The sequence below is a fragment of the Rhinoderma darwinii genome, chromosome 2 (assembly GCF_050947455.1).
Source record: "Rhinoderma darwinii isolate aRhiDar2 chromosome 2, aRhiDar2.hap1, whole genome shotgun sequence".
NCBI lineage: Eukaryota > Metazoa > Chordata > Amphibia > Anura > Rhinodermatidae > Rhinoderma > Rhinoderma darwinii.
This window is the reverse complement of record NC_134688.1, coordinates 386763603-386785008: the sequence shown is the minus strand read 5'-3', so window position 1 is coordinate 386785008 and position 21406 is coordinate 386763603.

Here is a 21406-nt window from a genome sequence, read left to right as displayed (position 1 = left end):
TGGGCACTTCTTGCGTACCATACAGTCAAGCTGCTCCCACAACAGCTCTATGGGGTTGAGATCTGGTGACTGCGCTGGCCACTCCATTACAGATAGAATACCAGCTGCCTGCTTCTTCCCTAAATAGTTCTTGCATAATTTGGAGGTGTGCTTTGGGTCATTGTCCTGTTGTAGGATGAAATTGGCTCCAATCAAGCGCTGTCCACAGGGTATGGTATGGCGTTGCAAAATGGAGTGATAACCTTCCTAATTCAAAATCCCTTTTAACTGTAATGTCGGGGTAGGGAGACAGACAGGTGAGCCCTAATCTACACGCCACTCAGTCCCTGCCTACTTGCAACGACCCGCCCTAGGCGACGGGGTACAACTGGGCGACGGTCCCTACACTCAATAGGTGCACGACAGACAAACAGACAAGGGTACAAAGAAGCCAGGGAAATGGGGAAGCTTCCCATGGGGACACCATGAGCAACAAGAGAAGTGAACGAGCCGAGTCAAACCAGGAGATGAGCGAGGTACAAAAACGCAGAGCAGAAGAGTGGTCAGTAAAGCCAAGGTCAATCACAAGCAGAGGATCAGTAGTTCAAGAAGCTGCAGAAGGGCCAGGAAACCAGCAGAGAAGAATCACAAGCAAAGGAGGAACAGGAAAGGCAGATATAAATAGACAGAGAGCGGGAGCTAGCTCCGTCTGGCCAGGCTGTGATAGGCTCTCCCACTCCTACGCCTGCCATCCTGGGTGGTGGAAGATGCAGTCAGTCTCACAGACATAGAAGTAGGTGCAGACTGATTAACTATGGGCGTCGACACAGAAGTTGTGTCTGGCAGATCCATTACATTACCTTGTACAAATCTCCCACTTTACCAGCACCAAAGCAACCCCAGACCATTACATTACCTCCACCATGCTTGACAGATGGCGTCAGGCACTCTTCCAGCATCTTTTCAGTTGTTCTGCGTCTCACAAATGTTCTTCTGTGTGATCCAAACACCTCAAACTTCGATTTGTCTGTCCATAACACTTTTTTCCAATCTTCCTCTGTCCAATGTCTGTGTGCTTTTGCCCATATTAATCTTTTCCTTTTATTAGCCAGTCTCGGATACGGCTTTTTCTTTGCCACTCTGCCCTGAAGGCCAGCATCCCGGAGTCGCCTCTTCACTGTAGACGTTGACACTGGCATTTTGCGGGTACTATTTAATGGAGCTGCCAGTTGAGGACCTGTGAGGCGTCTATTTCTCAAACTAGAGACTCTAATGTACTTGTCTTGTTGCTCAGTTGTGCAGCGGGGCCTCCCACTTCTCTTTCTACTCTGGTTAGAGCCTGTTTGTGCTGTCCTCTGAAGGGAGTAGTACACACCGTTGTAGGAAATCTTCAGTTTCTTGGCAATTTCTCGCATGGAATAGCCTTCATTTCTAAGAACAAGAATAGACTGTCGAGTTTCACATGAAAGCTCTCTTTTTCTAGCCATTTTGAGAGTTTAATCGAACCCACAAATGTAATGCTCTAGATTCTCAACTAGCTCAAAGGAAGGTCAGTTTTATAGCTTCTCTAAACAGCAAAACTGTTTACAGCGGTGCTAACATAATTGCACAAGGGTTTTCAAGTGTTTTCTAATCATCCATTAGCCTTCTAACACAGTTAGCAAACACAATGTACCATTAGAACACTGGAGTGATGGTTGCTGGAAATGGGCCTCTATACACCTATATAGATATTGCATTAAAAACCAGACGTTTGCAGCTAGAATAGTCATTTAGCACATTAACAATGTATATAGTGTATTTCTGATTAATTTAATGTTACCTTCATTGAAAAAAACTGTGCTTTTCTTGCAAAAATAAGGAAATTTCTAAGTGACCCTAAACTTTTGAAAGGTAGTGTACATGTGGCCAGTGTCGCACTGATAAATAAGGTGCCCAATCTTATCCGCTTTTGGAACACACTCTGCACATTTTGTGTCACTATATTCTGAGAGCCAGAACTTTTTTATTTTTCTCCACTTATTTTTTACGGGACAATCTGTAGTTTTCATTGGTACCATTTTAGGGTACTTGCGATTTTTCGATCACTTTTTATAAAATTTTTGTGCAAGCAAATGCCGACAGGGATGCCGTCAGGCTACAAACTGCCTAGATGTAGCGATCTCTTTTGATCGCTGCATTTAAGAGGTTAATCGGCCAGGTTGGAGGCTAGCTCCAGTCCTGGTTGTTTCAGCGGTGTGTCAGGTGTAATACAGCTGACACCCGGCGGTGATGGCACTGGCTTAACCTCTGAGCCAGCTCCGTCACTATCACGTACAGATACTTGGGAAAGCGCTAACACACTAGCGCCCAGGACGTCACTAGTTTATTAATTCCTTATTTCCTAATTAATCTAATAGGCACTATGATGTTGATAACTACAGTGTAATTTTTTTTCAAAAACTTTTATTATTTGCAAAGTTATGAATAACTAAATATGCTAATGTGGCTATACATGTAAAATGGGATATTACTATTTCTTTTCACTCTGGGCAGTGTAATGTTTTCTGTATGACGCTGTCCAATCAGCATCATACAGTTCTCCTCTTTCCAGCCCAGCAACACAGCATGATAAAACCGTATACAGCTTCCATTCCCGACTGTGTTTTCAACTGGTAATACCTCTGGTTATTTCATAGCTAGAACTGCGGAGATATGGTTATTTGAAGTGATCCCCCTTCCCTCCAGCCTCAGTCTCTCACACTGTGTGAAGCAGCTTCATGCTGATAAAACAGTGTCAGAGGCTGTCAGGTAGCTCCACCTCAGGAGAATTGCTGGTGTTGACACCCAGTTGTCTAGTATAGCCTTGTTTGCATATTTAGAATAAAGCTCATAACTTTTAAAATAATAAGCTTTTTGGGACACAATTTTCACTAGCATTATTAGTGTGGCAGTGTCTATTAGATTAGTTAGAAGATTGGGCATTACTAAACTAGTGACAGATCCTCTTTAAATGAAAAATGCCTTTGGTTTATGGCACTGTTTCCACTATGGATGCCACTTCATTACTCTGACTGAACAATAAGTATATGCTTTGGATTATTACTTTTTAGGCAAACTTTTTATTCTTTATCTATTATCTACTCATTTATACATAGATTCTTATACTTGGGGTAATTTTTGTGTGTGGGGAGTCCGCCCTCGTTTTCTTGCGTTTATTGTTTTGTCAGTGTACACATTTGTTCAAAACTATATATTTTTTTAAAAGATAATCAATAAATATAATATTTTTTTCTGTTTAAGCTATTTCTGCATGAATCTTTCAAATTGGTGGTAAGGGAAAAATCCTGCCTAAAACCCACCCAGCTTGATGATATCTGTGACGGAAATGATCGTGTGGAGTCGCTATGGGGGGAAATAAGGGGAGGGAGAAAGAATAATAAAATACTGATAGGGGTTTGTTATAAGTCTCCAAGTATAATGGAAGAAGCCGAAAATCTACTAATAAAGCAAATAGATGAGGCAGCAAATCATAATAAAGTAGTTATTAAGGGGGACTTTATCTTTCCTGATATAAAATAGGAGGCAGAATCCTGCAGGACCAACAAAGGAAACAGGTTTTTGACAATAATAAAAGACGATTACCTTTCATAACTGGTGGAGGACCCAACGAGAGGGGGGCAATTCTAGACCTAATTTTAACCAATAGACCTGACAGTATATCAAAATCATCGGTTGGGGGTTACCTTAATAATAGTGACCACAACATAATAAGTTTTCATGTATGCTTTAATAAGATGTACCTACAAAAACACTAAACTTCTGAAAGGCCACTTTTCATTCACTAAGGGGTGACCTTAACCCTTTGCTGCCCCATGACAAAACTGTACGTCAGGGAGCGGGGGGGGGGGTGAAGTATGGCACTCCAAGTGCTGCTGCAGGTGTCAGCTGTATATTATAGCTGACACGCTGCTCTAACGGCCAGGAACAATAATTGTTTATGGCGATTGCATGGCTGTGTGGTGTTATTCACCTGTTTTTACTGAGTGTGTCTGAAACACCTGAATTCAATAAATAGAAGGTATGTCTACTTATGTTTGGTCATCTTGTCTGTGCCAGAGGGTAATATTTTAGTTTGGACAGATGTTTAAACATTATATGCTTAATACCTGTGAAAAGAGGAAACTAAGAAGGATATATTTTTTCTCTTTAAGTCATAAATGGGTCCATAATTTTTTTTTAAATACTTACATTTGTGCTCGCCCATATTTGCTTTCTTTTGATAATGTATACTAGTATCAGGTGCATACATTTACTAATATTGTATAATATTTTATGTTTGTCAGCAAGTGTGGATGTTGGGGAAGTTTGCTGCGCATTGCTCACGTTCTATGTATGGATTATGGGTTCCATAAGACTGAGTTACAGTACAAAGATTATGTATTTTTTTCCTCATATGATGTATTTATTCTTTGGACAGACATATTTAGTATCCTAAAGTTTTTTTCTTGACATGCTTTGAGTGAATGACTTGAATTTTCCCTTACATTTTTTGGACAGTTATTTATATATTTTCTTTTTGAATTTAGATATCTCTTTGAAAGAAAAAAATCTTATACCATCCATAGTCAATGATCAGGAAAATACCAGCGGGATAGTTTTAGGTTATAGAAATAATAATATAAAACAAAAATATATTAGACGTCTAAGGCAAAGCAGACAAAGAGCACAGTTTCCTGTGTACATTTTTATAATTGGCTAGCGTGAAAATAAACATTCTCCTAAATCATGGTTTACTTCATTATTTTCATAGTATTTTCAAAAGCCTTCCAGGAACTGCTTTAGAGAAACATCCCCATAGCATGAAGCTGCAACCACCACACCTTTGCTTTTGGTTCATGCCAAGCATAACACTTCTTACTGATTGCCATGAAGTTTAGTTTCTATGTAGTATATTTTTTGTAATATCTAGAATTTTTGAGAGTCTCATATTCCTTTCAGTAAACTGTTTCTAAGATGCTATATAAGTTGTTTCTTTTTTGTTTTTTTTAAAAAGTGTATTTCTTCTTTATCCTTTCATAATATTGAAACCAGTGAATTAAACAGGTATCCATTTTTGAATGCTAGATTCCTTGCATAAAACCTTCTACCTTTTTTAGTCATCATAAGTCTCTTCATTGCCCAACTCATTACTACCTACCTTGCACTAACTTCCAAATATGGCCTGTGTTAGAAAACAAAAACATTAAAAAAATATGTTTCAGTATCTGTTTTTAAAGGTTTTTTCCCGGTGTTAAATATTATTGCAATATAATTCAGTATTAAAAACGTATTCATTTTGTAATTTACCTTATGCTACAAAAATGTTCCAGTTGCAAGATATTCCTTAACTTCATTATAAGGGCACCCCCTGGTGTTGTAATGTCCACGTCCTTCTACTGAGCAGAATGAGGGAGAATGCACATTCTCAGTTTCACTCTGCAACTGCCACAAGCCAATAGAAAATTCCTTATCTGCTTGTCAGTAAAGAAGTAGAGAAGAGGCTTTTATTCAGAAACACAGCTTGTAGTGTGGAGGGAGACTCTCACACAGTAAGAAACACACAGGAGATAGAAGTTTGCTTAGATGAAGAGAGAGCCTGCATACAGCACTTCTCACATACAGCGCTGAGCTCTCCCTCTCCTGCTCAACCTCTCACTGTGTGTAAGCTGCAGGCTCTCCCTCTTCTTTAGTTATATAGGGCTGGGCTCTGTAGTTTGGGGGTATTTGTAAAGCTTCTTCTAGAGCGGAGGCAGAGGCATTAAAACAAAAAGATCTGCCTATATAAGCTATAACAGTGAGGGGGAGGAGCTGCCATAGAAAAGACACACCCCCTGAGCTGCCAGCCTTAAGAAAACCTTGCAGGGCAATTAGAGGAACGAATTTGAAGATCTCTGGATTGATGTAAGGTACAGAACTGGTTTTAGGTTTATTAGAAATATATTATTCTACACTATATTATATTTGATTTTCTTTTTTATTACTTCTGGTACAATTCCTTTAAATAGGTTATATATTCCCTTTAACTAGGGGTCAAATTTATTGTTTTCCGTTTTGGGTCTCCCATTTTGAGTGCTATGTTAGGGCCTCAAATACACAAACACACACCCCTGTTTTTCTTTTTTGTTTTTGTTTGTTTCCATTTCCTATTAAAACACAAATGTCTATGAATAAAATGAATAATAAATACAGTATATTTCCAGGCAGGGTGTTGGTAACCATAGCTGTTAAAATTAATATAACAGACTGTGTTTAGTGCTGTCAAGCTAATAAGTGTGATGTACACATTACCCAAAAAATTTTGAAGCACTTAGCAGATCAATCTATAAGTGCGACTTGTACAAAACAAGTGTTTACTCTATGTAACAATGCATAATAATGTTATCGCCGTAACGTGTTTATCATCTAAAATAAGTAATTAGCTCCTGAGAACCAAAAATACAGCATCCCCTGAAATAAAATCATTATAGAATACATTTTTACCTTAATATATGAATATATAGCAAATTTGTTTATGTGAAACTAGACCTCCTGGGTTGTGTGCCATTTTTAAAACAATTGAGTCCTACAGCTTCTGCAACATTATAACAATTTTTTAACTATAGACCCTTCTTAACAGGTTTGCTTCCACAGTGAGGCGCAATATGGAACACTTTAATATTCAATAAAACAAATCTCAATATTTCACTGAATTATCTGGAGAGTTATAGCCATCTGTGACTGAGATTTTAATAGCACTGGTTAATTGGTGCATTGCAAAGTTTTAGCTTTAATGTATTATATGCTAATAAGCAGAACATTTTCATGAGATGCCAATATATATATTTTTTTTATATATTCCTTATATTATATGCTAATAAGCAGAACATTTTCATGAGATGCCAATATATACATATATATATTTGATATATATATGTATATATACATATATATATATATATATATATATATATATATATATGTATATACATACACACACACACGTGTGTGTGTGTGTGTGTATATATATATATATATATATATATATATATATAAATATATATATACACACGTATGTATATATATATATATATATATATTTATATATACATATATAAAATGGGGGGCACATCCAAACGTATATCCTTTTTGCAAATGCCATGAAGCTGTAATGAGAATTAGGCCTAGAAAATGACCAGTGCTTGGTAGGGCATTTAAAACATGTGGACACATACCTTTGTTTACATTCAGAGCATCTTTATTGGTGATAAAATTAATTTTAATCTGTGTTATATCAAGAGATTCTTTTTAGATTGTAAGGAACAAAAGGATACACACCTTGCTTACTTAAAGCTATGTACATTTTTAAAAAGGGATTTATTTATTTTTTAATAAAGGGCTCAATCAGAGTATTTGGTGAAACTTTATAATTTTATTTTTATTAAACATTTGTTTTACTTTTTGAGATACAGCTGCTCTGTATCCTGTATACAGAGCAGCTGTATAGTTTGCAAATACCTAAATCCGTTAGTCCTGCGGACCTGACGTCTTCAGCGTCATCGGGTCCTGGGTGTCTCTGACACGCAGGATACACCTGTAATCTATCACATTTAAGTTATGAACTTAGATGTAATAGATTACAGGTGGATCCTGCGTTTCAGAGACACGCAGGACCCGCTGACACTGAACCCATCAGTCCCACGAACCTTACGGGAACAGGATTTAGCGAACGATACAGCTGCTCTGTAAAGAGAATACAGAGCAGCTGTATCTCAAAAAGTAAAAACCAATTTGTAATAAAAACTAATTACAAAGCTACACCAATCACACTGACTGACCTTTGTATTAAAAAAAAAAAATCCCTTTCAAAGGTTTAAATAACAACAAAACAAGTTTAAAAACTGAACAATATAAACAATACCGGATAGACAATTGATAAAACAATAGGTAAAACAGCATAACATACAGAATTTACATAGCTAAGATTGTGATCTTCCGAAAAACAGTGAGGATAAATCTTGTCTACACACCATATAGGTTGTAGCTGAACTAGAAATGGCTACATTATGGGTGCGGTTTTTATACCCCAAATAGTGTCAGTTTTCCCTTAACAATCCCACATAAGATCTTTTAGCAGCACGCGAGAGTTACTTCTGCAGATTTCAACTGAGACTCCGCTCATGATTAATTGGGGTTTCAAGTCCCAAAAAATTTAGGATAGGCCATTAGTTATTTTTGGACTGGAAACCCCCTTTAAACCCACATCCTGTCTATCAAAACTGTCACGGTCACAGGGTATGTTGACCCACTAGGCCGCTCAACCGTAGCGGAGAGGCAGGTGACCAAGTCTCAGTCTATACGAAAGTCTACAGCAGTTCGTAACACTTGGGTACCTGAACTAGTCCAGACAGTGGCTGTGGCTTCAGCACGGATGTTGGTTAGTGCAACAAGTTGCGCCAGACGTGGCGGGCAGTACAAGACGTGGCAGTAGACACTGGACGTGGCAGAAGACACTGGACGTGGAAAATGACAGCAGATGCAGTAGGACACGACTCCAACACTAGTAGGCACAGGAACAAGAACACAGCATGGGATACAGGAAGAGGTAACAGGGCACGGGTAACAACTGGGACGGGAAACACTAAGGGACCATTTGCAAGACAGACTTGGGATAAACTAACAATGCTCAGGCAAGGATCAGAAGGGCTGGAGCCTTCTTATAGACCAGGAAATTATGTGGGTTGATGATGATGATTTTCATGTGCGTGCGCTGGCCCTTTAAGAGCGGGCACGAGTGTGCACACCCACCCTACGGGAAACAGTGGACCGGAGCGGAAGTGAGCCCTGGCATCTAGGAAGATCCATGGCTGCGGACGTCGGGAGGTGAATGAATCCGACGGCCCGCGGCCATGGACGCTACAAAAGCCTTAGAAAAGAAAGAGTAGCAGAAGTCATTATTGATAACAGCGAGACAATAGCAGTCTCAATACATTGTTCCAAATCTTTTGACATAACACTCTGTAAAATGGAGAATAGCATACAAAACAGAAGAAGTTGCATCCTTCCTTGAAAGATGTATTTCAATATATTACAATGCGTTATGCTTGTTAGCTCGTAAGTCCTCTGAGTGCGGTCCCAAGCCTGGCAAGTTGTCTGGGTACTGCTTTGTGGCCTCATTTACACTTTTTTTTTTGTGCCTTTAAAAATTGACCAAATATGTCATAAAAATACGCTGTACAAAAAAGTCAGTTGCTGTTTTTGGTGCAGATTTTATTAAAAATTTAAGGGTGGAAAACCCTTTAAGAAACCTACATCTAGAGCATAGGCTGTTCTGTATCACAGTGTAGATAGGGAGGTGAGCACACAAAATCTGCAAGGGAAGGAGAGAGAGATCAGATACACAGACAGCATCTGTGAATAGGAGAGAGAAGATCATACATGGCAGTATAAGTGACTCTAGAAGGAGAACACAGTATAGAAATAAAGCTGTACTAATAGATGAGAGCTATTTACAGCGTGATCTTGCGAGATTATGCTTGCTCTGCTGTAAGTACCACAGAAACGTTACCGAGGTGTCGGGATTGTGAATAGACATCCCGTCCTGGCTGGAAGGAATGTCTATTCACTGTCTAAACACTTCAGTAACGTTAATGTGTCAGTATAAGACAGCACATACTGATCTATCAGGATCCCTATGCGCTGAGTAAATGAATGGAGAGAAGTGTATGATGCTGATTGGTCACTGATTGGTCAGCGTCATACACTCCTCTGCACAACACCCACTTGGTGTAAAGTAAAAATACGCCCAGTTGGGCATTAAGAAAGTCATTATCATAAAGCTAAAATCGCTCCTAACTTGGTGAAAATAGATCGTTTTTCGAAATAAAAAAACACTACTGTCACCTACATTATAGCGCCCATGAGAGGCGTAGCTAGGGGGAGCAGGCGGGGCATGTGCCCCGGGCGCAACTTAGGGGGGGGCGCCAGCGCCACCTCCTCCTGCACTGTAATTTTACCTGTGTCTATAGGACACAGGTACAATTAGAAGCAACGAATGTTCCGTGCCCGGCTATTCAGCACTTTTGTACCAGTGAAGCGACTGGTACCTTTCGTACCAGTGAAGCTTCCGTCGCTGAAAGGCACTGAATGACAGGCAAAATCATCCTGCCCAGCCAATCAGTGCCTTTCATAGACGCTTTGTTCAACCCCCAGGAGACCTGTGCAGAAGAGAGCAGGTCTCCATTGCTGCCGGCCGGCGTGGGAGTGGGATTAAGGTGAGTTTGAATAGTTCTTTTTTTTATTGTAATAAAAAGTGTGTTGCTGTATCTACAGGGGGGGCTTTATCTATGGGGGGCTTTATCTACAAGGGGGACTTTATCTACGGGGGGACTTTATCTACGGGGGGCTTTATCTACATGGGGGGCTTTATCTACATGGGGGACTTTATCTACGGGGGGACTTTATCTACACGGGGGGGCTTTATCTATGGGGGGTGTCTATCTACAGGAGGGGCTATATACTGGGGTGGGCTATCTATGGAGCACCATATACAGGGGTGGGCTATATCTACAGGGGGCTATATACAGGGTTGGGCTATGCGTGGAGCCCTGTATACAGGGCTGGGCTATATCTACAGGGCGGCTATATACAGGGGTGGGCTATCTGTGGAGCACTATAGGGGGGCTATATACAGGGGTGGGCTATCTGTGAAGCACTATATACGGCGGTGTGCTATATCTACAGGGGGGCTATATACAGGGGTGTGCTATCTGTGGAACACTATATACAGGGGTGGGCTATAGCTACGGGGACTATATACAGGGTTGGGCTATACGTGGAGCCCTGTATACAGGGCTGGGCTATATCTACAGGGGAGCTATATACAGGGGTGGGCTATCTGTAGAGCACTATAGGGGGAGCTATTTGTAGGACACTATATACAGCGTTGGGCTATATGGGGGCACTATCTACAGGGGGCTCTATGGGGGCAACATCTACAGGGGGCTCTATGGCAGACACTATCTACAGGGGGCACAGTGTGTGTGTGTAGGACACGGTGTATGGTGCTATTATAATTAGAGTTGCATTGTATGGCGCTATTACATTTAGGGGCGTAGTGTGTGGTATAATGATAGCTTCATTTTTATTTCTAGGTGTAGAAATGTTGGAAAAGTGAGAAGCTGAAGACATCTGAGCGGAAAACTGCAGAAATGGGCTGTGACCGGGAGAAGTCATCATAGAGGTCTGGACCGGATGGAGAAAAATAACTAGATTCTGAGACGTCACCGTTGAGTCACTTAATGTAAATGTTCATTCTGCCTCTAATTAGCACTGTAGTCACTGTATGATCTGCAGCGAGATGATGGGTGGTATGATTATGATATGATTTTTTTTTTGTGAAACAGCATCTCCCAGCATATCCTTATCACTGTTCGGGCCATGTTGGGAGCTGTAGTTTTACGCCGTACAAACCTGTACAGCAGGGGTTGCACTAAATTGAGCTGTATTTGTGCTGGTGCTGTATATATGTATTGAGCTTGGTTCTGGGGCTGTATTTATGTACTGAGCTTGGTTCTGGTGTTGTGTATAGAACTATATTGCTTGTAAAATGTAGAAATGTTTTTATTCTCGAGTTACATAAAAAGAAATGTGGAAAAGAAATTACACGTCATTGATTGGTAGAGAAAAGAAACACAACAAGGGGGAAGGAGATTTCGGGAAAGAGGTTGGGGGGGGGTGCCAAACTGAATCTTTGCCCCGGGTTCTGGAGAACCTAGCTACGCCTCTGGCGCCCATCTCCTTATGTAGGAGATAGAGCACTTATAATGTGGTGACAGAGCCTCTTTAAATTTAGCCATCTTTATCTTGACTCGCAATGCATTAAATACAGAGTGGCAAGAACCGTTTACTTGACTTTTTTAATGGTGTGATATCACACTGCAGCAAGTTATCAGAGTCAAGATAAACTTTGCTACATCTGTATTTATGCTGCCCTGTCTGAGGGCAGCATAAAATAGTGACAGACATGGTGATTTCAGCAGTCTGTCGGTCAGTAATGTTCTGTAGTTTTGGATAATTTACATGTGACAGATGCAGCACGCATCCGGCGATGCAGGTTTTGAGTTCAATGATATTCATATATTCACTCTCCCTCCTGCCTGCCCCTTCTCTCCAGCCACTGATTGACAAATTTTTTCCTATGCACATTAATAGGGAGAAATGTGTCAATCAGTGGCTAGAGGACAGAGAAGACGGGGCAGCGTTAATACATGAATATTAAATGTAAAATTAAATACATAAATGTACTCATAGAGAATTGTGACAACAAAATGTGTACTACATATAGTAGAAGAGAAGAAGCGGTCTCATACATAATCGGTAGCATGTCAGAGTTAACAAGTATCAATATCGTTATCCATAGGTTAGATCAAGAAGGTAAGTTTCTCTTTGCATTTAACTAAGTGTCATGAAAATTTACCAATAATTTCTAATAACACTTTCATTTATTAGACTTCTGATTAAGCTAAAATAGTACAAAGTAATATTAAATTTGAGTATGTAGATGAACCTCTAAGCTAGTACACCAGAATGGTTAAACAGTATCATGTAATTGGTAATTTGTGAAATTAGGAGTCATGCAGCAAGAAGCCCCTTAGCCTCTGTCATTGCCTATTTCAAATATCCAGGATTTAACAGTTATCCTCTAGGGACCAACCAGAGGAGGAGATGGGGCAGTCCAACTCTCTAAATGCCTTTACATACTGACAGGCTCAGTTATTTACCTTTAAAATTGGAGTATATATATTTGTTTTCATTATCAGACAAGTGCCTGTGGTTATTCTAAAGTGCAATGCTAAGACCAGAACCTGTGTGTATTATTAATGTAGGTCTTCCAATTAACCCTATGATGCAATATTTGAAGTCATGGTCATCTATGAATGAAGATCACATATATCAATTCTGTTTGAGTTATTTAGAAATTATGTGCCCATAAGGAAAATGTACCACTGCATTAATCCCTGAAAAACGTCACTAAGTAGCAGCCAGGCCTTGTTTATAATTGTATGAAGAAAGGAATAATGTTTAGAGCCTTTTCTAGTCATGTAGAAAACCAATGCCCAATAATTATGTTATATACAAACAAGCAGAAGGGATCATTTTAAACTTCTGTGCGACTCTTCATGTATACACAGTACAGTATGAGCAACTTGCTACATAAACTCAACCATAATTACATTCAATGTTGGCTCCTCATTTACTATAGTCTAGTGATTCCCTCAAATTACAGTGTACCAGTAATGAGCCATAGCTTGATATATAAACTCTTAATTGTGTTTGGTTCCAATGGATGCAATTAACTTTGTACATAGGATACATATTTTTAATTTACTGTTAATTTGTCTTAAACATTGACACTTCTACTATAACTAATTTCTAGGTATTTATTTAGCGCGGTCATATAAATCATTGGAGAAAATAATTACAATGTAGTTAATTTTACAAATTAGAATACTTAATGAACATTTAGTTTTTTTTTTATGACATCATAATTTCATGTATAAGTATGTGGCTGAATGAATAGTTAGAAATATAGATAGAATAAATCAAAAAGAAAACTTTTGAATTCTTAACGGATCAAAAAAACTACTCATGGACTGAGTAAATATTTAAAGGTGTAATTTTCACACACACACAACACACACTTATTTTATGTGCAATTTATTACAGCCAGGGTTGGACTGGCTGACTAGAATACAAGTAAATCCTACAGTATGTTGGGTCCAGGCTCTAACATATTGATTGGCCCCAAAAGGTCCAGCATAAGGCAACCCCATTTGAAGTTGACTTTAGAGCCAACCATTTTCTATTTCATAAGAGTTTATTCACAAATAACTACAGTGTCAGAATGGGTTCCCTATGGCCCACCAGGATAATTAAATCTGGGGACCCACCCTAGGACAATATTCAAATAATACCTGCTAATTTTTAGACCTTATTCAGATGCACATTATGCCAAACAGAGCTGTACTCTGCACTGCACTTAGGGTGCCATACATCAGAGTGAATTTTTCCAAACGGTATGCTCACACATTTTTTTTTCATGCGTACTCTGCACGAATAACAACAAATCTGAGGGCAATCCACTCACAAATTGCCTCCCATTAATTTCAATGGGAAATCCACGCGGTAGTTCAAATGGCATGGAAATTCCCAGCGCGCAAAAGCCGGCAGAATTCCACACACGAATTAGCGGCACATAAACTGAAAATTTTCATAAAAAAGTATCCGAGCACATGCACATTTTAAGGAAAATATGCTTAGGATTCTTCTACCTCAAATAACAATCGTCTGAGCATGGCCTTAAAGAAGTTTTTCGGGACCTTCCTTTTGATGGCATATTCTTAGGGTAGGTCGTCATTGTTTAATTCATGGGGGTCCACCACATCCCCTTCATTATTTACACAGATACAGTGACTTATCCATATGGGTAGCTGTGCCTGGTACTGAAGCTCAGTCTCATTTAAGTGAATTTGAATGGTAGGGAGGCATGAATTCCCAGCAGCTTTGAATCTGATAGCAGGTTGGAAGGCATGAATACTCCGTATCATTGAATTTAATTGGGGGAATGCTTCCCTTGATCTAAGTAATTGCTATTGGGCATCCAGAAAATGCTTTTCCCGCTCAATCTAATTCAATGTTGCTAGGCATCCATCTCATACTGTCACAATCACAGGGTATGTGGACCCACTAGGCCACTCCGCCGTAGCGGAGAGGCAGCTGGCCAAGTCACAGTCTATACAAGTTTGTAGCACAAGGCAACCTGAAATAGTTCAGACAGTGGCTGAGGCTTTAGCACGGATGGAGGTGGGTGCAGCAGGTTACGACAGATGTGGCGGATGACGATAGGTACAGTAGGTTGTGCCAGACATGGCGGATAACACTGGACGTGGAAGATGACACTGGACATGGCAGATGACAGCAGGTGAAGTAGGACACGACTCCAACACTAACAGGCTCAGGAACAAGGACACAGTACAAGATACAGGATACAGGTAGCAGGGCACGGGAAACAACGGGAACATGATAACACTAAGGGACCATTTGCAAGACTGACATGGGAATACTAACAACGCACAGACACAGACCCGAAGGGCAGGGCCCTTTTTATAGTTCAGGGTGATCAGGGAATATTTAGTTAATTATTTACATAGGCCTTTTAAGACCGGGAACCAGTGAACGCCCTCTAGTGATCACTACATGACAGAGAAGGCACATGTGCCAACGACTCTGGGGAGGAAAACGCCGGCAAGAAGAGGAAGATCTGCGGGGAGCAGGTAAGTGAAGATCGCGGTCCGTGAAGGTCGCGGTCCATGTAGGTCATGACACATACCATCCCCCCATCAAATTTAATGTGCTGGGCAATCTGTGCTATTCATCCCCCATCAATTTCAAAGCTGCTGTGCATCTATTCCATGCCCATCCCCCTAATTAAAATTAGAACCAACCTAGCTTTAAATACTCCACCCTTCAATGGAATAGGCTCAACAACTAAAACCAGAACTGTCCAGAAGCTAGACTAGTAGTCATGGTAATCTTAAAGGGATGGGCGTTTCCTAACAAGTACCCACCTTAGTGCTACCCTAAGTTCCCACTTAGTGCCCTAACTAGTAATAGTGCTTCCCATACATTAACAGTACCTCCCTTTGTGTCCATCACACAGTAATAGTACCCCCTTTTCCCCCCTACACAATAAAAGTGTCCCCTTTGTGTCACCACTATGTAATAATGCCACCCACTGTAATGGTGTTCCCCACACTGTAATATGTCCCCTTTTAGTCCCCCACAGAAATAGTGCCCACTACACAGTAATAGTGTCCCTACAGAGTAATGCAATTTCTTATTGTTTCTCTTACAGTATTAGTGCCCCCTTAGTACACTCTCAGTATTGGGGCCAACTTAGTGCACCCCCTCAGTATTGGTGCCCCCCACACAGTAATGATGTCCCCTTAGTTTCCACCACAGAGTAAGTCTGGGGGCCCCGTTCTAGAGATAAGTGCAGGTCTCAGAGGTTGGACCTGTATGTATCGCACATTTATGATATATCCTGTGGATAGACGGGTAACAAAATTGCCATTGAAGGCTATTATACTTGCCACTGTATAAAATGCCTTTGTGGCAAATCCTACAGACGTGTCCATTCTTACCATTGTTTTAATTTAGTTAAGGACTCCAATTTCTCATAAAATAAATTCAATACAATATTGAAACATGCTTTTAAAACCCTTGACAGGCTGCAATTCACATCCCAACCACTGGATGGCCACGCATTGTCCAAGTGACCATTTTTTCCCCCAAAAAATAAATGTAAATGTAAATTAAATTCCTGGTGCTGATAGCATGCCACTGCCTGTGGATACAGACGTCACAGACTAGATGTGTATAAACAGCGGCAGTCATTTGCCCCAATTAAGGGATCATTTTTGGACCACTTATTAAAAAGCTATTGCTTCTTCGGATACCACCATGTTTTTTAAACACCAGCAGACATCTGTCTCCAAAAAGTGGTAATTTTTGGACTGTTTTTTCTTTATTTTAAAAAGCATAAAAAAATCTGACGGTGCTATGTATTTTAACAGGTTGTTACCACCAGCCGCCATCCGTTTATCCACAGCCATATATGTTGCTGTCTCTTTGACATTACTAATGCTGTCTTGGCTATAAAGAGCTTGAAAAGAGTTGGATACAGTCCTAGAAGAACCCAAAATCGCAAAAGTATGATATACGACCTCCAGGGCAATCGGGGCACTTTCAAATTGCTACAAATTTATTCGGACCAAATCTAATCTGATGGCCAGTTCGATAGAATAAAACCCAAAATGAATCGGACCCGAAAAAATGTTGGGAAATGTATTTATCTCTGAATAGAAGCTATAATACAGGGAGACTGATTAATTTAATACGTTCAGGAAGCAACAGTTGTGAGACATTGCTTTGAGGCCAGGCACAACGTTCTTTGACTTAGGATGGTGTATACTTAACACCTAGCCGCACCAGTCAGTAACTACGTCCTGGCAAGAGGTTACTTCCCGCGCCAGGACGTATAGTTACTGAACAGTTCCCAGAGCTTACAGTCCACTCCTAACCAACAGTGTCCGGAAACTAGAAGATGAGCTGTCCCCGACAGCTGACGCTCCCCTATGACCAGAAGTGGACCCATCATAGTGGTCCAATGCCAGCCATTGCTGTGATTGGTGGATCTATACAGACCCACTGATCACAGTTTATTTACGTCTAAAACCGTTCCCGGTACTTGTAGTAAAGTCCAGGAACGGTAACTACAATGTCCCGCCCGTGCCCTATGTGACCGGCAATGGACCACTGTTGCGACACACCAATCACATCGCGTTTTTCCCCAGGGTGGGTGAAAAATACCGGTAACAGGCTCTGATCTCTTAGTTGGTGAAGTAAAGTAGAATAGATCAGAGCCTGTGCCGTTTTGTCTGCCCCCCAGAGTAAATAAAAATACGTCCATTAAACCCTTTCAAGCCTCTCATCACCTCCTCCCTGTTCCCAGTGTCTGACCCCACCACCTCCCAGTGTATAAGGGAGAATGAAAAAAAAAAATGGCATCATAATTCACAAACAAAATTCCTTAGTTGTCTAGCTCGTCAACGTCAATTTGTCGCATCAGTTGTCAGTTAGTCAGCGCCAATCCATCGTGTCAGATGTCAGTGTCAATCCGCAGTGTCAGTTATCAGTGTCAATCCATCGAGTCATTTGTCAGTCCAACAGTGTCAATCCGTCACCATCAATTAATTGTGTCAGTTGTCAGTTCGTCAGCGTCTGTCCATCGTGTTAGTTGTCAGTTAGTCAGTGTTAATCCGTAACGTCAGTTGTCAGTTCATTAGCGTCAATCCGTCGCGTCACTTGTCAGTCAGAGTCAATCCGTCACTGTCAATTAGTCACATCAGCTGTCAGAGTCAGTCTTTTAGCTTGTCAGTCCGTGAGCTTGTCAGTTAGTAAGGGTAGTAAGTGTTACTAGGTGTTCTAAAAAAACTTTGTGTTTGTCAGTGTTAGGGTATGTTCACACGCACTAATTACGGACGTAATTCGGGCGTTTTTGCCCCGAATTACGTCCGAAAATAGCGCCTCAATAGCGTTGACAAACATCTGCCCATTGAAAGCAATGGGCAGACGTTTGTCTGTTCACACGAGGCGTATATTTACGCGCCGCTGTCAAATGACGGCGCGTAAATAGACGCCCGCGTCAAAGAGTGACCTGTTACTTCTTTGGCCATAATTGGAGCCGTTATTCATTGACTCCAATGAATAGCAGTGCCAATTACGTCCGTAATTGACGCGGCGTTCAAGCTCCTGCACGTAATTTCAGCCGTTACGGACGCCCTCGTGTGAACATACCCTTAGTGTTTTTAGTGTTTTATAGGAAAAAATTTAAAAAGCCAAAAAAACTTAGCGTGTCAGTGTTAGCTAGCGTTAGTTTGTGTTTTTAGCGTTTTATGTGGAAAAAAACCAAAAAAGAAACAAAAAAAAATCTGTTATACAACTGTTTGTTACAGTTCACATAGCTATGTGTGTATATACACTACATGTACATATATATACCGTATATATACACACACATTTATAAAATGGCATCAAGACTTTACACTGCTGAAGGGGCGTATGCCATGTTCGCATCTGATACAGACTCAGCGAGCGATGAAGAACCACATTTATTCTCTCGTCCTCCTCCAGTGACAGTGAGGAACCTTGATCCTGGAACTGCCAGCTCTGATTGGTCACCCACAACGAATTACACCCCCGCAATCCCAGAATTTACTGCTGCGGGAGGAATCCATGTGCAGACGGAAGGGCTGCCTGTAATGTTTTGTTTTTTAATTGTTTTTTTCTGACGATTCTGATCCAGCTAATGGTGGACAAAACCAACCTTAATGCCTAGCAATTTATTTTGGAACACATCAACTCCTTTTATGCCCAGCCCAATTGGTGACATTCCACCAATTGTGCAGAAATGCAAAAATATTGGGGGTTAGTCTTCAACATGGGTCTCACTAAAAAGCCTGAAGTGAGATTTATAGACATTTTATGTCACCGCAATACAATGACCAGACGCCGCTTTGAGGTCCATCATAAATCTCTTCACTTTAGTGATAACTCCCAATGCCAACATTAGGATAACCCCAATTTTAATAGACTTTTTAAATTTACGCCCCTCATTAATGTTTTATCTCAAATATTTTCGGCAATTTACACCCCATAAAAGGAAATCTTCATCGATGAATCCCTGGTGCACTTCAAGGGCAGGCTGAAGTTTTGCCAATCTTTGCTCAATAAGGGCGCCAGGTACGGCATCAAGATGTACAAGCTGTGTGAATCTGAGACCGATAACCACATGCTTTCCAAATTTATGAGAGGAAGGGCAGGACAATACAGTCCCTAGACTATCCACCCTGCATCACAACCAGTGGGAAGATAGAGTGGGACCTCCTGCAACCATTTCTGTTTTTGTGTGTGAAAAAAAATAGAGATGAACACCTAGACTTATTCAACTGAAAGAACTCATGATGTGACTCACTGACAAAGAGGTGTTATTTGTAAGATAATTGCTCAGTCGGGTGCTGAAAAGGAACTAATATTTCAGGATGAGGTTATTTACTTTTCAGTAAACTCAATTAGACCTTGCTTTTGACTTTTTTGACCATTGAAATGCTTTCATTTGTTCATTTTGGAAACTACTACTGCATTTTCTGAGTGACTATTCTAAAACATTATGCAAGTGAATGAACGATTTGGAGAAGGTATTTGGCAGACATTGCTAGCAATAAGTTCTCTCAGCTGGGGAATGTAAGTACAAGGAAGATTGTGACACATGGCCCTTTCCTGCTGGTAGAAAGTTGGTTTGCCAGATTCACATTTTATACACTCACAAAATAAATACAAATGCTCCATGGCTGCCTAGCAGTTGTTTATTTCAAATGTTAATTTTTACCTGGACTCTATTTTTTGATGTAATACAAGCTCATGACATAAATTAATTCATTAAGTTCAGGTTAATTAAGAAAAATGTCAGTGTGAAAACTAATACTAAACAAATGTTTGCCTTAAAAAAATTGGTAATTTGAGAAAAGAATAAATCTAAAATAAAGGAGCACAGATGGAGAAGGATGTCCGGTTAATGGAAAGAGGTGATAAGTAATTTTCATGCAGATGGTATTGGCATACATGTAGCTAAGAAATACCATGCTTGATAAGGTAGCCTCATAGAAGGATTTTGTAAAGGGAAATTATTTCTTTGACCTACATTTTCATTTTGTATTCTTCGGTCAGAATATTATTCATCTCTCCACTATACAGAATAAGTACAGTCAGATTTTTATCATTTCATTCTATAACTGTGTAAAGAAAGGCAGGGGATTTAGGACTTGATGTTTTAAAAACAGAGCTTTAAATCCTGTAAACATTTGCTACTAAATTACAGTGGAAAAAAAAAACCACCGAAAAAGGCCATACTTACAAATGGACGCAGCCAGGTCAGAAATGCTGATGAAAGGGCGAGCAGGTGTTTTAAATAATAATAGCCACTCCCACTGGTCTTGAGGGGAGTGGTGTGTGGTGCATGGGATGTGTAGTAAGAAATAATAAATGAATAGTGTGTGTGCAAGTGTAATACTATAAGTGAAATATAGGGGGCAGTAATAAATGAAGTGCCTCAATAGAAATAAATGGATAATGGGGTGCAAGTGAGTGAAACATGGAGGGATAGTGTGTACGTCATGAGGCACAACGTGTATAGCCAGGTAGAAGCCTATTTGTGACGCCTTGATAATTCATAGAGCGGGCTACCCTGCTTGCTATGCCAAACAACAACACACCATGCTCTCCCAGCATCAAAGACCCGGCTGTGTCCAAGAGAAGCGAATATACATAATAATGAATAATACCTGGGGTATTGGTAATCATTTTGGCCAAAAGGACGCAAGCTCGCAATCCACGACAAGGATCCCCAGACTTGCGAGTCCCTAACTCCTAAACTGGAACAGAACGTTCCTGATACACAAACAGAACCGATAAAAACACAGGGACATATACAAAACCACCGAAAAAGGCCATACTTACAAATGGACGCAGCCAGGTCAGAAATGCTGATGAAAGGGCGAGCAGGTGTTTTAAATAATAATAGCCACTCCCACTGGTCTTGAGGGGAGTGGTGTGTGGTGCATGGGATGTGTAGTAAGAAATAATAAATGAATAGTGTGTGTGCAAGTGTAATACTATAAGTGAAATATAGGGGGCAGTAATAAATGAAGTGCCTCAATAGAAATAAATGGATAATGGGGTGCAAGTGAGTGAAACATGGAGGGATAGTGTGTACGTCATGAGGCACAACGTGTATAGCCAGGTAGAAGCC